Raw genomic sequence first — 21170 nt, forward strand, 5'->3', positions numbered from 1 at the left:
AATTAATTTGTGTTAAAAAACATATATTTCTCCCATTAACAAACACTCTTAAGTAAGAAAGTTATTGAGCAGAGATGTCCAGTAGGACTAAGTCAGTTGTTTATGGCTGGCACTCAAAAGTTGCTGCGTCCATGTTGGTTGGTCTCTATTGTGTACTGAAGTTTATTCAGTATTTAAATACCACTCTGATCATGATTATCAAAATCACATTTCCACTTCTCAATTGGGACACATTTAAGTTAATTCACTTTGTACAGTTGGAATTAAAGTTTGAGGCCAGGCAACATTCTGATTCACCACAGTCAATACTTTTTGGGAGGAGTGGGGGAGATTATCGAAGAAATGTGTAGTCATCTTTAGAGGTTTATCTCACTGTGCATCCTCTAGCTTTCAATATATTTGGTTATAATCCACAAAGAATACTAGCTATTATGTTTCTGTTATACCTTTCTTCTTTTCTTTGACAAACACACACAAACTGAATGGTAAGAATGAAATTAATAGCTTCTGATTTGATTGTTGTTCATAGCCCTTGGCTATATTCCTGTGGTCCGTTCTACTTTTTTACTTGTTGAACATTATGTTAGTGGTGTATTAAACCTATGATTATGGAGTAAATTTGAAAGTATGTATCACAATTTTTTTAAAGAAAGGAGGAAGAAGGGATGAGATATTGTTATAGTCTTTGATTTGTGCCTATAAACACTTGCCTATAAACCCCTTTCTCTCTATATAAAAATATATTACTATTTTTAGAAAGAAGATCCTATTTTTTTTACCATGTTGTATTTTAAAAATGTCAGGAGAATTGAGTTCACCATGAGTCATCATAGAGCTACTGCTCAAAATTTATAGTACTAATTCCTTTTCTCTCTTGTTTAATGAGTGTGCATTTTCTTTTATTTCTACAAACTTTAAAAGTATAGTGTTTCTGATATTCACAGTAAGAGTGTCTGTACTGTGACGTCCAATAATAACGGTTGGGAACAAATGTAGTGAATAAGTGTGTCAGTCTTGGAATTATTACTCAAAATCAAAGAAAAGCCCAATTACAAAGACATTTAGTCTACTGCTCTTGAATGGCTTGTCAATTAGTTAAAAACATACTGATAACATTCAGTGTCTTCTAAGGCTTGTTATTATCTCTCAGAAGTCAACTTCAAAAATGAAATACCAAAAATAGTTCAGCGTTGATACCTTTTGATTTGAATAGTTTCCCCATGTGATTACTAATGGATGGCACTCATTGAGATGTGTGAATCCTAAAAAAAAACTTGCTTTCTACTCTATGCTGTGTTTCTACTACATACATTCAAATAGCCAGTTGGAAAAGGGAACTCCAATGAAAAGATCATATGTGAACTATCACCTTATCACCTTTTACATCCTTTTAGAAGTCTTCTGATCTGCTTCCCTCTTATCTTTTAGGATAATCAATGGTGATGGGAAGACATCATCATCTTGAAAATTCTAAATGAGCCCAAATTTTAAAAGGCCAATGTATTTTCATTGGTGGATAATAGTGACTTATTAAAGTATATTTTTAACTTTACAGTAATTTTCATCTATGTTTGGGCAGTAAAAACCTAGTTTAAGAAATGTGATTTTTTTCTATAATGGACTTAAATTTTATTCTAAGTTTTTAATTTCACCTGGAAAAAGTTAATCTTGGTGAATATGTTGGTGATTAGATGCATTGTGCTGGCTGATTTCAGAGACACGCAGAAGCTGATGTGGTGTCATATCTGGGTTTGTGAAGTTGTCTTTGGAGGAGATTGGCATTTGAATCGGTGACATGAGAAAGCAGATGCCTCCCTCACTCATTGTAGGCAGACACCATCCAACCCATTGAGGGCCTAGATGAAATAAAAACTCAGAGGAAAGATAAATTTGCTCTTTCTTCTGGAGTCAGGATAATCATTTTGTGCCTTTGAACATCGGAATTCTGAGGTCCCAGGCCACAAGCAGGGAGCTGATGGGCAGTGGGACTGCCAGTATTAGAACTGGAGCCCATATGGGATCCCAGTGCATGGAAGGTGAGGACTTTATTCACTGAACCACTGCATTGGGCCCAGAACATGGTCTATTTTAAACGAATGGAGTCTCTTACTGAGATCTGCTGAAGCAAGTTCTAAAATCACAATCAATTTACATTCCTCTCACTATCCCCAGTCCTATCTGGGGATCTGTAACCCTCTTCCTGCCTGCATTGGCCTTGAGTTAAAGGAAGACAAAGTGCTTCTTTCCAAGGGGGGAGAACATCTACTTTTCATTCTTCCTGATTTTTCCTTTTCTCTATCCCAGATAGTCTATCTTTTCTGAAGTATTAAGGAAATGAAAGAAACCCTGGATTTCACATATATCATTAGGCCTTCACATGTAATCATTACATGAGGATTTTGGCTTTTAAACTCCAACATTAGTGATTTTCTTCTTTCTTTCCTGAAAGCTGTGAGTCTGTAAGTGTGTTTATCAGTGGGAGTAGAGGCACATGAGTGAAAAGAATGACTTGAAACAAAAAGCGAATCAGTGCAGTTATACAGCAGCCAAGTATGGACAGTAGAACTGATAACAGGTGGATTTTTTACAGCCTACAGATTTTGAAATGGAAAGAGGTGGCTCTAAAATGGGAGCCTTCCGGAATGGTGTTGCTTCTGCTGTGAGACAACTGTGATAATTCCTTCTAGAAAGTTCCTTCTTGCATTTTAGGAACTTTCTTGAAGGCTTACTTTGTGTATGTACATACAGGACATATGTGTGTGTGTGTGTGTGTGTGTGTGTGTGTCTGTGTGTGTCCTGTATGGCTAGATAGGGTAGGAAAGTTAGTCTTGGAAATAAATGGGCTCTGACCAGTCCCTGCTATAAAGACATCTTCCTGTGTATCCCCAGAAGCTTCTGTCTATCCACCTATGCAGGAGCGAGTGAGCTGATTCAGTGACCCTGTAAATGAATAACTTTTTCAAATCTGCACTCTGGTCATACCTATGTCACTTCAGTATTATTTTATAGTTGGCAACTGAGTTACACTGAAGCATTTAGAGGAGGAAAAGAAATAGGAACATTTATATTAAATAGCTTCACAACAGTTATAATCAATAATTGGGTGCTCTAGGTGAGTGACCATGGCTATGCTATCAACATAGTTGGCAACTGAGGTCTAACCCATCAGCTAGCCAGCATCTTCTATCAAACACTGAATTCCTAAATGTGCTTTCCCATTGATTTTCACCAGCAATGAGAAGCATGCAGAACAACTGAAAAATTTTCAATTTTTTTGTTTGCAAAATATTCAGTTTTTCCAGTTGAGGAAATCTGAGTGATATTTGGCTCAAAGTTATATTGATTTCGATTCAGAGATTATCTGAGATAGCTGCTTACGTTTTACATTTTATGCTGTGCCCCTTTTTTTCCTCCCCCCTATTCCTCTGCATTCTGTCCCTTTGATGGTTTTCAGATTAGGACACAAAAGTGGGGAATCAAATTTGCATCCCCAGTTTTGAAGATTTTCTCACCCAATATCAGGGACACCCAGCAGGGTGCAGAATTAAGTCTGCAGTCTAGAACTAGCTCCTGAGTGGATGTACTATGCCCTACCAATTTGCATGTCATCTCTGAGTAGGGGCCATTCTGATAATCTCTGTATTGTTCCAATTTTAGTGTATGTGCTGCTGAAGCCTGCACCTGGATGGGCTGCTGTTTTGTTCTGGGAAGGACAGAGGTAGCATGAGCAGTCTAGGGAAGGTGTGAACACAATAGGGCAAAGGCCTGCCCTGAGACCCTGTGGACAGATGTAAGGACTAAAAGAATCTCAGGATGGATTCTTAGTCAAGGACTTCTAGACAAGAGCAACAGTAACTACAGAATCAGGTAATGATACTGAATCTGTGTCAGCCTCTCATAACTTTGGTGTATAAACTAAAGAGGCCCAGTCTTAAAGGAGCCCAGTCCACTTGTGTTGTTAACAATACAGGGTGACTCTAAGAGCTTATGGAAAAATTAGATTAGGAAAGAAAATATCTATGTATCTCTCTCTCCTTTCTTTTTTTGTACCAAAACAAAAATTTTTAAATTCCATTATCCATGAACTGTTTAAGGTACTATCATGTGCTGCTAGTCTTGACATTCAAAGCTATATATGCTTGTGCAATCAGTTGATAACACTGCTTTCATACATACATACTCAGACACACACATTTGTACTTGCCTAGATTGCTTCCCATTTTTCTCATGTTATTCCTCTCATTTCTCAAAATCTTAATCATATACTAAATGCCACTTCCTTTGTAAAGTGTTTGTATCTGAAATTCCCACTGAACAAATGTTTGTTAAATATCAAGGAGAGACAAATGAGAAAAACACACAAAAAGCTGATCAGTTCATTAGTTTTTTTGCACTATATGGGGGATTCTCTGAGTGTTTGTCAAACATATTTCAGTGACACATAAAAACAAAGCTTATTGCTCTTTCACCGTTTTTACATCTGATCTCACACATCAGATCTAATAGATTTAAGTTTTTAGACTAAACTTCTACATCTCCTTGCTCAGGGAATTATCCATAGCTATAGAAGTTTCCTTCTTTAAAAAAACTAAAATAAAAGCATAATGCTCATCTTACATCAAAATGTGTGTGTTTATTTTAGTGATATGTGTAGGCATAACTTGGTTATAGGTAAAGATCTGGAGATTACAGGCCAAGCTGTCGCAATAAGTTGATTCAAATATAAGCCCTGGAACTAAATGATTGTCTAACCTTTGGAAATTCTGCTTAATCTCTTCATTTTCCAATTGAAAGAAGTTTGTTTTAGTGCAAAAAAGCAAAAAAAAAAAAAAAAAAAAGAAGAGTGAGAGAGACCCATGAATGATTTGTTTCATAATCTGAATTTTCCATAGACTCCTGGAAGACTTGTACTGTTAACTGCACAATTTAATATGTGAAGATAATAGTTTGGACTCCATTGGGTTTGGGTGAAAACAAATTAATGAACACATGTAAAGTGGTCAGAAAAGCACAGTAAATAATACAGATGGTTAAATTTGGGCTTCTTTCCTTTTTTGCTTTTAATTTTTATAATGAAAAGTATTATGCTTGATGAAAGGCCTGTCCCCAAAAGACAAACATCATGGGTTTCCCCTGATTTATGGTATTATACAGATTATAAAAAGTGTAATGTATATGAATGAAACTGGAAATTTGAGATTTGATAGTTAGAGCTCTCGTTGATAGTCTTGCGGAATAGTGATTTTTCTACTTCCTATTGTTGAGTTCTTTATTTGGTGGAGTGTTAAGGCTGACCATAAAATGAGCTGAAAGTATGTCATTGTCTGTAAATGCTTTCAAACTTTGCATCAAAAAACATCCAATTCCATTTTCAAATAATTTTTTGAAGTTCACTTATGTACACAAATTGTGTATATGTGGTCATTGTTTGAATTAGAAAAATGAAACCCTGATATGCATGTTTTTGTACATCTTCGTTTTTTCTCACTCTGTAATAACGTTTGAAAATCCCTGCAGGTCAGCAGGTGTACCTGAATAATGCTCCTATGTTCTGTGGGTCAATATCATATATGCATACGTGTTTGCCAATACAAAGAGTGCTGCAGTTAACAATAGAATTCACATAGCCTTGCATTTTGGTAGTTGCATTTCTGTGGGTTATACATGCAGAAGAGGAATTGCTGGTTCAAAAGGCTTACATATTTCTGAATTTTAATGCATGTTGGCAGTTGCTTTCTGGAATACACTCATATTTCTGCCAACAATGCATAAATACTTTCTGAATATTATTGGTAAATAATTCTATCATTATTTAAAATTTTTTTCAGGCTGATTGGTTGAAAGTCATAGTATATCATTACTTCAATTTCCATTGCCCTGTTCGTAAATTATATATAGATATATATAACACATATATTAATTATTGTATTATACATATCACATATATATGATCCAAGAGATGATGGAAAATGGAATTAGAAGATGGTTGTGTTGCGACAAAAATTTTGGAAATCCACACATAGTTTTTTCATAATAAAAATTTCCATCACCTTTTAGAAGAGCCCTTATATGCATGGATTTTGAAAAAGCTAAATTTTAACCCAATTTTACATGCATATTTTGAGTTATCCTTATTCTGTTAGAAATTTGAATTTGCTGATCTGTAACTCGCCTATTTATATTTGTTGCTCAGTTTTTAAAATAGTTTGTTGTCCCTTGTCAATTTTTAAAACTCTCGTAATATAATTATAGCTTTTAAGAGCTTATCTGTCATGTGTATTGCAAACATGTTTCACAAATTTACTGTTCATTTAATCTTTTTTTATGTTATCTGTGCCACTTAACAATTTTCTTAGTTTCTATCTAGCTCTTCCCCAGAAATCTTTGTGAAATAGCAGTATTATACTCATATTTAATAGTTGAATTTATCTGATTTGTTGGTATATGACGTGACATATGATTAATTTTGTCAAGATGGCTATCCAGTTTGGTAGGAAATTTTGTTGTACGTGATTTTTTTTTCTCTCCTGAATTTAGTTTTCCCCTGGTCAAATGTTGAATTCTCATGTCTATGATATGGTTTTCTGGAGTTTCTCTGTAACTTTTATATTTCTAACATCCCTACATTGTTTTGGTTTTGATTTTTGTATGCTGTTTGGTTAGGTAACTAGCCCCTTGCTTTTTGTTTTAGGTTGTTTATGCAAATTGCATAACCAAAAATAAATTTAAAGGATGACATGGATACAAATTAAAATATATATTGGGGGCAGCATTTTTGTGTAGTGGGTTAAACCGCTGCTTGTGATGCTCACACCCCAGGCTGGAGTACTTTCCTATTGCACTTTGAATCAAGCTTCCTGCCTATGTGCCTAATGCCTTGTGAGATGGCTGAGATGGAGTTCCTGGCTTCTGCCTCACCCAAACCTAACTGTTATAGCTTTATGGAAAATGAGCAAGTAGAGGAAGATCTCTCCTCTGTTTCACACTCTGTTCTCTCTCACTCTGTCTCTCTTTCCTCTCTATTTGCTCTGCATTTTAAATAAATAAGTAAATACTTAAAAACCATATTAAAATTATTATGCTAATAATATAATATTGTATTTATAGTTAATACAATAAAGTATGACAGGATCTTAGCTTTCTATTAGAATTTTATTTCATATGTGTATATATGTGTATCATGATTTAAATAGCTGAATTCTTCTTAGTACTCAATCATGTTCCATTACCTTGTGCAAGTGGGCCTTAAGATGTTTGTAGGAAAACAGAAGTATGCTTTGGTGCCAAAAATGTCTGGATCCTGTGCATGATTTTGTATAATACACATTTTCCATAAACTTTTTGGACTCCCTCAGATGCACTGATTTTTCTTGCACCAAAGTAAACATCATTGAATTAGTTCTGTTTTCCATGAACTCTTTGATGTAGCTTGCATGCCACATTTACTTACTTCTTCACTTACTTAACTATAACCTGGTTGCTTCCAAGTTTTAGTAATTATACATTACCAGATAATTTTCTAATTATGTATCCTGCCACCTTAAATTTGTAAATAGTTGTTTTATTGGTATCTTAGACTATACAAAATGGATTTTATGTGAGAGTAGAGATTTATTTTACTTCTTTTTCATTTTTAGTCTCCTTTTTCTTTTTCTTGCCTTATAGCATTTGCTAGGATGCTAGTTCAGCAGTGACGTGGTGAGAGTGAATATGTTTTATCACTAAATACATTGTTAATCATAAGGTTTTAGTGTTTATTTCTTTGTGTATGGATTTTCTTTTGCTAATTTTCAGAAAGCTGCTGAGAGATTCTGTGCTAATCACAAATTAGTATAGAATTTTGTTAAAATAATTTTTCTGTATTAACCACAATGATAATATGATTTTAATTTAATCTTCACTATTATAAAGCAATTATTTGTGTTTATTAACTTTCAAATGCTGAGCTGGTAACATTTCCTGAGATAAACTCTAATTACTATGGCCATACCACCCTGAACACACCCAATCTTGTCTGATCTCGGAAGCTAAGCAGGGTCGGGCCTGGTTAGTGCCTGGATGAGAGATAAACTCTAATTGGTCACAACAGATTGACTTTTTTATATGTTTATACATTTGATAATTTGTTAAATATTTCGAAGTTATTTTAAAGACTATTTTACTTGAATATCAGAATTGCTGAGTGAAAGGGAAAGACAGAAACAGAGTTCTTCCATCCACTGGTTTCCTAAATAACTACAAAGGCTAAAGCTGAGTTGGTCTGAAACTTGAAGGCAGGAGTTTCTTCTGGGCTTCCCATATGGTCTCAGGGACCCAAGGTATTGGGCCATCCTCCATTGCCTTCCCCAGCCATTAGCAGGGAGCTGGATCAAAAGTGGACTCACTAGGACATAAATTGGTACCCATATGGGATGTTAGCACCACAGATGGAAAATTGGCTTGCTATACCGCTGTGTTGGCTCCCTAAGTGTAAGTTTATGGGAGATGATATTGCCTTGTGTTTTATTTTTATTTTTTTAAAAAAACCTTTTTGTAACGCTGTTGCTAGATTTTGAAGTAATCAGTTACATTAATAACCTCGAGAAATGCATTCTTCAAAGTGTTACCTTCCCTACTGCATTCAGCAAAAGTTTTAAACAATACTATTTTATTACTTATTTCTTGGGAGACAGATACTAAATTCAGGGAACTCAACCACTTGAGCCATCACTGATACCTCCAAATATACACATTAGCATAAGCTGAAATTGGGAGCAGGTGCTAAACACTGAACTGTGACACTGATGTTAGCTGAATATGTGGCAGTTGAACCACTTGACTAAATGTCCTCTTTTTATATATTTCACATTTAAATAGCTGGAATACCATACCATGACCTGAGCATAGACTTTTCTTTGTGGGAAGGTCTAAAATTATTATTTCAAGTAGTTAGCATTTAATAGTTAAAATATTATTAAAATAAATATATTTTATAATTAATATAAATACTTTTTTCAAACCATTTTTGATAATATGTGTCACTCAGGGGGATTTTTCAATTTCATCTGTTACCAAATTTATTGGCTTTACTCTGTCTGATATGCCTTTATAATCATTTTAAGATTTGTGGAATCTAAAGCTTTCATTTTTAATAGCAGTCATTTGTGTTTTCCCTTTTTCTCTAAGGGGTTCTCAAGGTGGTAGAAGTTAGTTGCGTGTGTACAGTGATGCATGAATCTAAGACATGAGAAACAAATGTCTAGCTCCTTCATCTTCTTCTGTGATCCTAATCTTGAGAATGGAGGCAGAAGATTCTGTCCATACGCAATTTCCTTTTGGATTTTTTTAAAAAAAAAAAAGATTTTTTTTTTGGAAAGAGAAATATACAGAATGAAGGAGCATCAGAGAAAAAGATTTTCCTTTGTCTGATTCACTCCCCAAATGGCCACAACAGCCAGAGTTATGCAAATCTGAACTCAGGAGCCAGGAGACCTTGTGGGTCTCCCACGTAGGTGCAGAGTCTCAAGACTTTGGACTATCCTTTACTGCTTTCCCAGGTTGGGAAGTGGAGCAGCTGTGACCTGAACAGCAGTCATATAAAGCGGCCTTGTTTATAGACAGAAGATTAGCAGAATGAGCCATCATGCTGGACGCCCCCCACCAACTGCCCCCTCTCTTCTTGGATTTTTCAAATACCAGAGACCCTTCATCTCACCAGGGGGGTTGTAGACCTGTTGACTCCCTCCAGGGTCTGAGGGATTTTAAAAGCGAATCTTTTCTAGAATCTTGGTTTTTCAGTCCATTATCCTGCGGCTCATCAGTGTTGTGGGTGTTGAGGAGCACCCTCCCAAAGAGGAGGCTCAAACTCTTCTGCTCCTCTCTGCTAGGCATGTTGGCTGTGCTTCTTTCTGATGCCTCTTGGCTTCTATTTTTCTTTCGATTTCCCCATATCCTGTTCTTCACATGAAAATGGTATCATAAGATGATTTATCGGTATTTTATAATTGTTTTCACCTACAGCAGAGAATATTGTCACACCTTTTTTTGTTGCCATGGAAATGATTATACAATAAAAAAATAGAATTAAGATTTTATTTAGGTTAGGAATTAGGTTGGACAGATAATGTTAAAGGCATAGAAGGATGCCTATTTTTGTGCCTGGAGGAAAGCAAACCATAAATCAAATAGCAATAGGTCTTTTTGTTTTAACAAGAACTGTTAGAATATAAAAAACAGATTTGGGGCCCAGTGTGGTGGCTCAGCAGCTCAAGTCCTCGCCTTGCATGTGGTGGAATCCCATATGGGCGAGGGTACTAATCCTGGCAGCCCTGCTTCTCATCCAGCTCCCTGCTTGTGGCCTGGTAAAGTAGTCAAGGATGGCCCAAAGCCTTTGGGACCCTGCACCGGCATGGGAGACCCAGAAAAGGCTCCTGGCTCCTGGCTCCTGGCTTTGAATTGGCTCAGCTCTGGACATCGTGGCCGCTTAGGGAGTGAGTTATAGGACGGAAGATCTTCCTCTGTATCTCTTCTTCTCTCTGTATATCTGCCTTTCCAATAAAAATAAATAAATCTTTTTTAAAAAATCAGATTTGGAGCACTTGTGTGAGTTTTACAGATACCTTATAGCTAAGAACAGTGTCATCCTGTGATCTGATTGGTCTTACACCCTTGAACCTTAAACAAAAATCACTCTCTTCAAGTATGTCCCTGTTTTTAACCAACTGGTCTGTCATTTCAGCTGTATTACTTCCACCTATTAATAAAACTCACTTAATGAAGTTAATCTTATTAAAGTGCAGGATAGTTTGATCAGCCATTTATCAGCAAAACCACTGAGTTAACAGAGTGATTTCCTGCAAGTCTTGGTTTGGGAGACTTTCCCCTGCGTTTCCTATAAAACTCATGCATAATTGAAATGTTTTCATTGTTTTCCGAAGTAGAAATGAATCACTGTCAAGTAACACAGTATTAGATATCGAATAGAAGTAATGTGAGGGCCTGCTATTATGTAAACTGATAGAGGAACTCAATTTAAATATAAAGGTAATCACAGAATTTAGAGTGTGGAACACTTCTATCAGAATGTGTTTAATAGAAAACTATGTAATAGAATACATCAGGTAGTCTCTCCTTGTGTGTCCACAGATATTTATCTCTGTTTAGTGTGTGCCATAGTTCAGTATTTTGCCATCAGATACAATTTTCTTTTTAATAATTCTTTATTTCCCCTCAGGACACTCATCTACTCAGAGCATCCTGAGATCCAAATGCTTGGGACAGAGGAGAAATAAGTGGAAACTTTTTTCTATCACTGTGGATTGCTCCCAGGGGAGTTAATTTTCCACACTGAATTGCAATTTACTAACTATAGAGCCATCTGCTTGTGCCTCATTGTAGAATGTTACAGATGACACTTCGGGGGCACTTATGAAATGGGCGAGGATAAATATGTTGTAATAGAATGAACTCTGTGGTGAAGGTCTAACAATTAATATTCCAGCTCCTTCTATATGTAGTTTACATTACAATATGTAGAGGTTATAGTATTTGAAACAGATGGTATGAGTTTAAGTCTGATTTTTTTTATGGGATATTACACAAGTTATGTTGCCCATCTCTGATTTATACCTTTATCTGTCAAGAGATTCTCCACACATTAGAGGTTTGTTGTGAAGCAAATAATTAGTGCTGTATATTACCCTTAGTTCTTAAAATAAGCCTAAAGGAAAGTGCTGCCAACCGTATTATATAGCAAAACATATAATTGGACAGGTTGCATAACTTTCCCAAGGTCATCCTCCTGGTTGAATAGGAAAGACCATTATTCTTTATCATTATACCAGATGTGCTATAATGCTTCCAAGTGTTACATGTTATTGGAAAGGTAGTCAATCTTCAGAATTTAATTTACACATATATTAGACTAATGCGTGTGCTGGAGCTTACCATAGGGACTGACTCACTAAACTCAAGTAGCCACTTGTGAAGTTGGAAAGTTGATGTTAGTAGAGATGAAGACTACCTCTGTGGATTGGCATGATTTTGTAGGAAGTGTCACCTGTTAGCCCCAGCATCTTAACACAAACCAGTTTTCACATTTCAAATTGAGACTCAGCCAGCTATCAACATTCAGTGCCCACCAGCCTTACACCAGGTGACACTTGTATCCATGAGATAAACCAACTTTGGCAAGTTGTTTGAGAGTCAAACCCACATTTGACATGAAGTGCTGATGGTACAGCATTAGTGTTTAGTAGATGTGAAATGATCACATTCTGTGTGGATTGCTCTACAGTTGCTCCCAGATGCAGAACCAGGCTGGTCCAGGACATCAGAGACAAGTTGTTGTAGCCCAGAATGGAACCTTGGGCCAGGGCTTGACTTCCATCACATTTTAGGGTCTCATGTTTCTCTCCCTTCCTTTGCATCTACTATCCCATGTGTAACCCGAATAAGGAAAACCACTGATGAGCCACATCAGGACTCATTGTTTCAGAAAACAGTTCTTTATGTTGTTACGTTGTCAAAGCCTAAATGGCTCTTGTCTGTAAACTGAAGATAGTAAGAGCCATGTCCAAGACCCTGTGCAATAATCATAGTGGCTAAACCTTTCCCTTATATGCACCAGGATCCTGTATGGGCACTGGTGTATATCCAGGCTGCTCCACTTCCCATCCAGCTCTTTGAGGCCTGGGAAAGCAGTAGAGGATGACCCAAAGCCTTAGGACTGTGCACCGACTGGGAGACCTGGAGGAGTCTCCTGGCTTGACTTCATATCAGCTCAGCTCTAGTTGTTGCATCCGCTTGAGGAATGAACCAGCTGATGGAAGACTTTTCTTTCTGTCTCTCCTTCTTTCTGTATATCTGCCTTCCCAATAAAAATAAATAAGTTAAAAAAAAAGGCTTGTCCAGAAGGAGTAAGTATGATGGTAGATGCAAAGTACGTAACAAGAGTTCTGACTGAAAGAGCATACTAACTGGTAGTTACCTAGAAAGAAGTGCCCCACGATACGAAGCAGGAAGAGAATCAGATCTGGAAAGTTTGCATATTGTGAGTAATTCTGATACATGGCAAGCTTATTTGCCTATAATGAGATTAAGAACATTTCTGTCATTTGTGTTGTCTCTGTATATCTTTAACATGCACACTGGAGAAAATCACAGGTGGCCAGATTTTGGATATTTATTTTGCTGAAATGTTGGATTTTAAATTCAAATATTTGTCCTTAGAACACATGTGAGTGTACTCAGACAGGTGCACAGGATTAAGACATATTCCTACCATTGTGAATTTACAGGTGCATGCAGAAGTGTATGTGGTATATATTTAAGGTGTGTAACATAAGGAGGAGTACAGTTTGTTTAACACCATTGAGTGCAGATCATCATTACACAGCATCATATTGGTGGTACTTACTGGCAAGTTATGCCAGTGTTGTTTTCTGTAGGAATTCACAATCTCACAGATGGGATTTATACATAAAGTCACAGATAGGGCACAGAGTCAAGGGAACAAACACTAAACCGAGTGATTTTTAGCTATCGTTGTAGGCAGGACTTACTGACAGGGTGTTTTCATTGGAGGGGGGTGTGGCTTGGTGAAAGTTCTGTAGTTGGATTTTGGTACTAGTTGCATAGCAATATCAGTGTAATTAATGCCATAGGACTATAAATTTTGCTACAATAAAATTGTAAAATGATACTAGGATACTAAATAGCCATGTAGATACTCCCTTAAAATTGAGTTAGTAGTATAGATGACAAGCGCAAAGAATCTATAGATGACAACAAATAATGTTATACCTGGGGAATTTTTATGATGAGGAAATGTTGGTCTTTATTTGAACAAGAACCTCTCTGATATGTTTGAATAAACGCTTAATAATATCCTAAAACACACTTTGAAGTGTTTTTATTAAGTGTTTTTATTAAGTTAACCTAGATTTGACGCTGGTTCTCTGAGTCCCTCAATTTTCTCAGTGATAAAATGGGACTATATGATCTGCTTCACAGGTGGGTACTACCTATCAGATTGGATATTAAAAATTATACTCCTTGGCATTGTAAACTTCAATTGATTCAATTAACTGGTTAGCCCACTGCCAGCTATGATTATAACCATGCAGTGAAAAATAGAAACCTAAAAAGGGTAGAACTACAAATTGATATAATTAGATGAAAAATATGAGAAATGAACCATAATTTGGGATCCTGATGGACTGTATAAGTATGCTTTAACTAGATATCTGTGGATGAGTGTTTGTGTCTTTGTGTGTATGATGAGTTGTCAAGAATGCCTTAAAAGATGAGTAGATTTAAAGACAAATTTGGATTATTTTACTGATCTAATATGAAACGTTATACTGGCTTGGAGGGGATGCATTGGTAGGTCTTTATCCCATTAATTGTGTCTTTGTGTGAGTTGCTGGGGGATCTAATCTCTTTTCTGATAATGATTTCCCTTTACGAACCAAAATTTAAAGAGAACTTTAATCTTGAATATTGTTGTTCATCAAAAAATGACCTTCTGAATAATACTTGAGATAAGGATTTTAAGAATTGTGCATCTTTTTTTAACTGAATATAAAATAAGTTGAACTGTGCATATAACCTTTACTGAATTTGCTAGAAAGCACTTGAAAACTCTGCCATTGGATTATTATCTGAAAGGCTTTTTCTTGAATTCCTGGATAGTTTGGCCTTGGGCAATTTGTTTTAAAATGAAAGAGTGCCCTTGGGTAGTTTTGTAAGGTGGTCTGCTTGCTGTAGGCTTTTCTGAGCAGTCAGCTATAAATTTTCATCTGGTTTCACATGATATCTCTACACTTACAAATGTGTGATTTTAGCAAGAGTGGTGATGAGTGTGCAGTGAGTATGCTTGTTGATGCTAACTGATATAATCGATTTGTAGTAGTTCTTTATTTGAAGGACTCACTGCCAGTAAAACACAAGCATCCATTATAAGATAGAACCTGAAGGTAACACGTAGAACTCAACTTTCTGTAGGATGGCTCACGCTCATTAATGGCTTAAGTAAACATGAAAAAATTTGTAGAGCAAAAATTATTTACAATGCAAACAAACAAACAAAAAAACTAGAATAGATAGAGAACAACAAGGAAAGCTTAGAAACAGACAGGAAATGGTCAGCGGATATGCACTTATAACTCACTGGGTGGGACACAAAGATTAGTTACTCCTCACTGGGGTATTGAAGATTTCTCTGCACACCCCTCCTAAAACTGTTCACCTAAACTGTTGACATATGTCTTGTTAGAGTCGTAGAGTTAGACTACCTGAAAAACAGCCAGGTTCAGCAAAATCATGCTTCAACGCTATGAACTGCTAAATACTAAAACTAGAATATACATGAGACAGCTGAATAGTAATCTATATCCATTTTAAGGTGTATAGAACCTGGTTGTATATAAACTAATAATTGAAATGTCAATGTAGAAGTTACAGGATGTGGTTCACAACTTGCATTCTTCTTTTTTTTTTTTTTCTCTCTTTTAACATATTGGTGACTCAATACCATGTCAACTAATTCCATAACGTTATAACTCATTACTGATGTAATGTTGGGGCTTTTAATTGATCGGGATGATACTCTGCCAGCTCTACCTTCAGACCAGAGATGGTCTCCCCAAGAAACCGCTGAACTTATCTGGACAATAAGATGCCGGACTTTATGTTTGGTAGATGCTTGCAATGAAAGAATCTCAACTGAATTTGAACTGTGGTAATGCAACAAGGTGAAAGAATCCACCATGGGGGGTGGTTTGGGGAGGGGTTGGGGGAATCCCAGTACCTATAAAACTGTGTCACATAATGCAGTGTAATCAATAAAAAATAAATTAATTAATTAATTTTAAAAAGAAAGAAAAACAACAACAAAAAATTTAAAATTTTCTTTTTAATATTGTTTACATAGTTGAGAGGGATGCATGCCCATGTAGATCTCTTATTATGGTGGGGAGGATCAGGTATGGAGGAAGGTAGATGGGATAAATGTTCTTTTTTTTCTTTGTTTTTCCTGTGTCTATAGGGGAGAGGAAGGAGACTGCTTCTTGCTGTCAAATTACATCGGCATTTTGGATTAGGGGAATGGTCTTTTGATTGACATCTTAGAGACCCCAGTGTAGGGAAGAGTCTTCCAAGGGCATTACTGGAATGGTTTGATAGTTCTGAGTTGTTTTTTTTTTTTAATTGTTCTAGAGTTGAGAAAATTTTTCCAAGGTCTGTTGATTAACCAGGTCCATGTTAGTGCATCCACAGACGCAGGTACCTGTTATAAAGCTTGGCTAGGAAGTCTATCCAACTTGTGCTGCTTTCCCTCTTTTGACAAGACAGTTGACATCCTCTGTTGGCCTAAATGGGCGACCATCATATCCTCTGTATCCATCTGGACATGCTGTCCATTTTCACAGGCATCAGCAACTGAGGAACCCAGTCTTGATACATACACTGAAAGGTCAGACCTCATATCCTGTGACTCTTGCGGTGGTAGTGTCTGAGTCCAGCCATCTAGTTGGAGAGTCCCCCAAGAAACCTCTCCTGGGATGACCTCAGACTTGACTCTGGTGTACCAGCCAGTTCAGGGTCAGGTTCAGTCTGTCACCTGCATCAGGAAATGTACATACTGGTGGATGCAAGCTGCCTGATCAGTTCCACCCAAATATTTAGATCTTAAGCTACACTCAAAACTTGTAAATTGTAGGTCATAGCCAAGAAAATAGAGCCTAATGGACTTTTCCTCTAGGATGAATAAAAATCTTGCTAGCAATTTTTATTTGGAAGTATGGTTTGCGAAGTAGAATGGCTTTATGTTTTATAAAGATAGCCCTTGGCAAAAAAGAGCACATGTAGCCAGGAAAAAATCCCAACCACCACGCACATGTGCGCACACACACACACACACACACACTAATATTTAATTTTCAGTGATGTATCGGTTTAATATTTTTCAAACGTCATGGATATGATTGGGAACTATAGGATTACATTTGATCTTACTAGGTAAAAAAAATATAGATCAAGGGAAGACTGTTTTGTGATATAAAATACTCATTTAACACTTGTACTTTCAACTTTGAAATGACTGGGAAGTAACTATAGCATAGATAAGAGAATGCTGTCTAGCATAAACAGTTTTTTTGTGAATTACTACTCTATCCTTAGGTTCAGCTTGGATATCTTAGCTTCTTAAAATAGGTTCACTTTATATAAATATAATTTGATGTACTGCTTTTATATTATAAAATTAGAAATACATAAATACTATAAAAATAACAATAAAATATTTTACATAGAAAAATGTCTTTCCAATCTTTACCATGTGCTATACATTTGAGCATTGATTTTCTTGCTTGTGATTAACTATTTTTTTAAAAGATTTATTTTATTTAATTTGAAAGGTAGCGTTACAGAGAGTTCACTCCCCAAATGGCCAGAAAGACTGGAGCTGAGCTGATCTGAATCTATGAGCCAGGAGTCTTTTCCTGGGTCTTTCATGTGGGTACAGGGGTTCTGGCACTTGAATCATTTTCTGCTTCTTTCTAAGGCCATCAACAGGGAGCTGGATCAGAAGTACAGTAGCCAGGATGCTCACATGGTTTGCAGGTGGAGTCTTGGACTATAGGCAGCAGTGCCAACCACTGTCACAAGCTGTTCAAAGTAGGGAAGTTTGAGCGGAGTGTAGATTGCTTCCAGTGTGAAGCTTGTTGCAAAAAAATCTAAGAAAATGACATATGCATTCTTTGTTTCAGGATTTAAAATATCTCTACAGTGATATTTTTGAAATTATGCTTAAGGTTGAATATTTCAAAACTTCTTAGAACCTAGAAAAGTCTGAACAGTAGTAAGAAGATAATTTCTTATTAGTCAGTCTTTAGACTGGAAAACAATGCTTGGATTTAACTTACAAAAAATTAAATATGATTAACTTTTCCCTGGAAAGGATAGTTACAGAGAAAATGGATAGGTTTATTATCATTACCATGTCCCTTAATAATGGCAAATTTAGGATCTCATTAGTAGACAAAATACCTTATTGAATACTTGTCAGCCAGCCAATGTGTTGCACATTTTGTGTCAATTTTGAAAGACAACTTCAGCTAAACATTCAGTGTGGTAGATATGATACAGTAGAAATCAGTTAATCAACCGACAAATGTTTACAGCCCTAGTGGGGACTAAGGTTTGATGTTAGGACTCGGGAATTTTGTTCAGTGAGTGAATGATTAAGTGAATGGTGAGAGGAAAAATGGATAGGTAAATTAATACAGACTGGGAGACATGTCTACGGCATGGAATGATTTTTCAAGTTTTTGTTCTAATTTACCAGGAAAAATGATGTTTACATGCTGACACTCAAATTACAGTTGTACAGAAAATAGAGCAAATGAAATATGCTTTCTCTCTTGTCCATTGTATTTTCAGCTATAAGATAGGAGGGGTGGGCGTTGTGGTACTGAGGGGTACGTCCCTGTTTGGGACACTAGAATACCATATCAGAATGCTGGGTTCAAGTCTTGGCTTCTCCGTTTTTCTAATTCCGCTTCTTGCTAGCACTCCTGCTAGGTAGATGATGTCTTGAGTTTGGGGTTGGCATTTAGTTGCAGCAGATTGAGATGTTGCCTGTGACACTGGTGTCCCATCACAAAGTATCTGTTAGAGTCTCAGCTGTACTGCTTTTGGTTCAGCTTCCTGTTAGTGTGCCTGGGAAAGCAGCAGAAGATGACACAAATATTTGGATTTGAAGGTTCCTGACCTCAGCTGTAGAGGCCATTTGGGGAGTGAACCAGCAGATGGATGATTTCCCTGTGTCTCTGTTTCTCTGCCTTTCAAATGAATAGCAAATCTTTAAAGAAAGAATAAGATAGAAGGGAAACTATTATATATATTCCTAGAGGTTTTGATTGATGTAGAATTGTAAATAGCTATAGAGTAAGGTGTGAAATTGCAATACATGTATACAATGTACAATAATCAGTTCAAGGCAATTGGCATATCCATCACATCCAATGCCATTAACACCATTAGTTTGAATTGGGAGCATTCAAAATTCTATTAGCTCTTTTGTAAACTCTTAATGGCTTTTCTTCTATGCCATAGAGCAGCAGAAGGCAGTCCTCTGTACACATTGACCATCCTCTGTTCATTTTCTTTATTGCCACCCTTCTCAACTTCTGATAACCATTAGTCTACTAGACAGACATTCTTGAACAAAATATAAACTTTGCTGTTTTTCTTTGACTTCATGTGTTATAACTTCCCAAAGTTATCTTTTCTCAATCCAAATGGCTTCCATCTTTAAAAAAAAATGATAGCACAAATACCACAACGTAAAAGCTGTAATTTTTGAACCGCAAGTATTATTTTTTGAGCTTTTCTTTTGGTCAGTGTTCATTCCACCAGAAAGAAACCTGTGATTGCCGAGTCTCCCCTTATTTCAGGATTATCAGTGTTGTGTTTCCTTGGTGTGGAGGATTGGATAGTTGAGAGACTGCGAAAAGGAGTTTTGACTCTTTATTCTCCTCAGGAGAGGTTACCCAAGGTTCCTTTTTAAAGGTAGTGCTGACTGCTAAAGCCCTTAGGCCAAGGGGAAACACTTCCTAAGACTCAAAGACCCCATTGTTTTCAGCAGCATCCTGTACTAGGAGCTCATAATCCATCACATGAGTATAAAATGTCCTGTATTCTGTTCATTATAACTTAGTTTCCCCAGACATTTGTCACATACATGTTTGAAATGGTTAGTTTTCCTGTAGGCTGCCTTAAAACCTTGTGGGTGTTCTGAGCTTTGCAGGGCACAGGCAAGCACCAACTATAAGTTACTATGCAGATGGAAAAGTTCTGTGTTAGGTAGCTGGTGTGTCTTTGTATAAATGCCATGTGATAATGTGAACTGAAAAAGTATGTGTAGACAAGAAAAATATTACCTGACTGGGGACATTTTTTCCCAGTTTTAACAGAGAGCTATTTGGCCCTTTTCCATGCAAGCTAATCAAGGCTTGTTGAGAAAGATAATTCTCTTTGCCTTTGTACTCTAATTTTTCTTCTCATTTTTTTCTAATGTGTCTTTCCCAGGTTTGTTTCTACTTGTCTTTATCAAGTATCAGATACTATGAGAAGTAAAGTGCTCATGAAGTCATATCCTTAAATCACTACTTTGGATGTGGAGTGGTCGATTCAAGTGTTAAGATCACTGAATTGTGTAATGAACACAGACTTAAACCTTCAAAGTAATTGGATTGGATGAACTGCTTATTTAAGCATATTATATGAATATCATGATTTATCATCACATCTAAAACACACGAGACTTCTGGGTGTTTTGATCTCAAGTTCCTACCATTTTAACAGTATCTATGGCATGCTGTCTAAGTGCATTACTGCTATTTCTTAGTACACAGCAGAGCAACACATAAGGATTAGTGCCTGAATGTGCTTATACCACCTTCACAGGAATGTCTTTTTCTCTCCAGTTGCCTTCTGGGGTTATGAACCCTCACTGCATTCTCAGAATATGCTCTCATTTCAGAGAGAATAAAGGCACACATCATGAATGCAGCAACACCTCGGAGGAAGAACTGGCAGAATGGTATTGCACTGCTCATTGGTTTAAACAAAAAACAGCAAGCGATTGATTCCCAAAGCACTCTCTGTGTGTATAGCAAAATTCCCAAGACCTCATCTGGGTAGTAGAGGCAAAGATTGTGCCCTTCTTGTTAGAGGCTGAAGAGCTAACTTTCTATGATGAGCGATTGGAATAGGCCCACCTCTGCTCGCAGCAGTGTGAAATCTGTTTCCCACTTGAATAAAGATGACAGTTTCTAAACCATTCTTTTGTAACTTTCCTCCCATCTCCGTGTATTCTCATTTAAACTCTTTTCTTCCTGGATGGATTATTTTTTGTACCTGCTGTGACTTATTGTTGGGCCAACAGTACAAACTCTTGTCACCTGCCATTGATCCTCTAATCTACTTGAGAAATGGCTGCAATGAACATGGAAATCAAAACTCGCTGATCCTTGAAAGCTGCCTATCTGGTGGTCAAGCAAATGGCCGGAGATGCTTATTTGATATACAATTGCTTGTGAATTGTAAATCCTAAAACATACATGTGAAGTGTAAGGCCCCTCAAAAATAAATTACTCATTTAAAAAATGCCATATAAACCGAAGGAG

General features: G+C 36.7%; 1 protein-coding gene and 1 non-coding gene across 2 annotated transcripts in view; one reads left to right on the plus strand and one right to left on the minus strand.

Moving 5' to 3' along the window:
* The window catches only part of KCNK2 (potassium two pore domain channel subfamily K member 2), a 192895-nt gene that overhangs the window by 16258 nt on the left and 155467 nt on the right, over positions 1–21170 (plus strand). The window lies entirely within an intron of this gene.
* LOC118759169 (U6 spliceosomal RNA) lies at positions 3575–3681 on the minus strand. The gene has a single exon (XR_004996016.2). It is a non-coding gene; the product is annotated as a U6 spliceosomal RNA (small nuclear RNA).

Source organism: Ochotona princeps, chromosome 10 (genome assembly GCF_030435755.1).
Source record: "Ochotona princeps isolate mOchPri1 chromosome 10, mOchPri1.hap1, whole genome shotgun sequence".
NCBI classification, from domain to species: Eukaryota; Metazoa; Chordata; class Mammalia; order Lagomorpha; family Ochotonidae; genus Ochotona; species Ochotona princeps.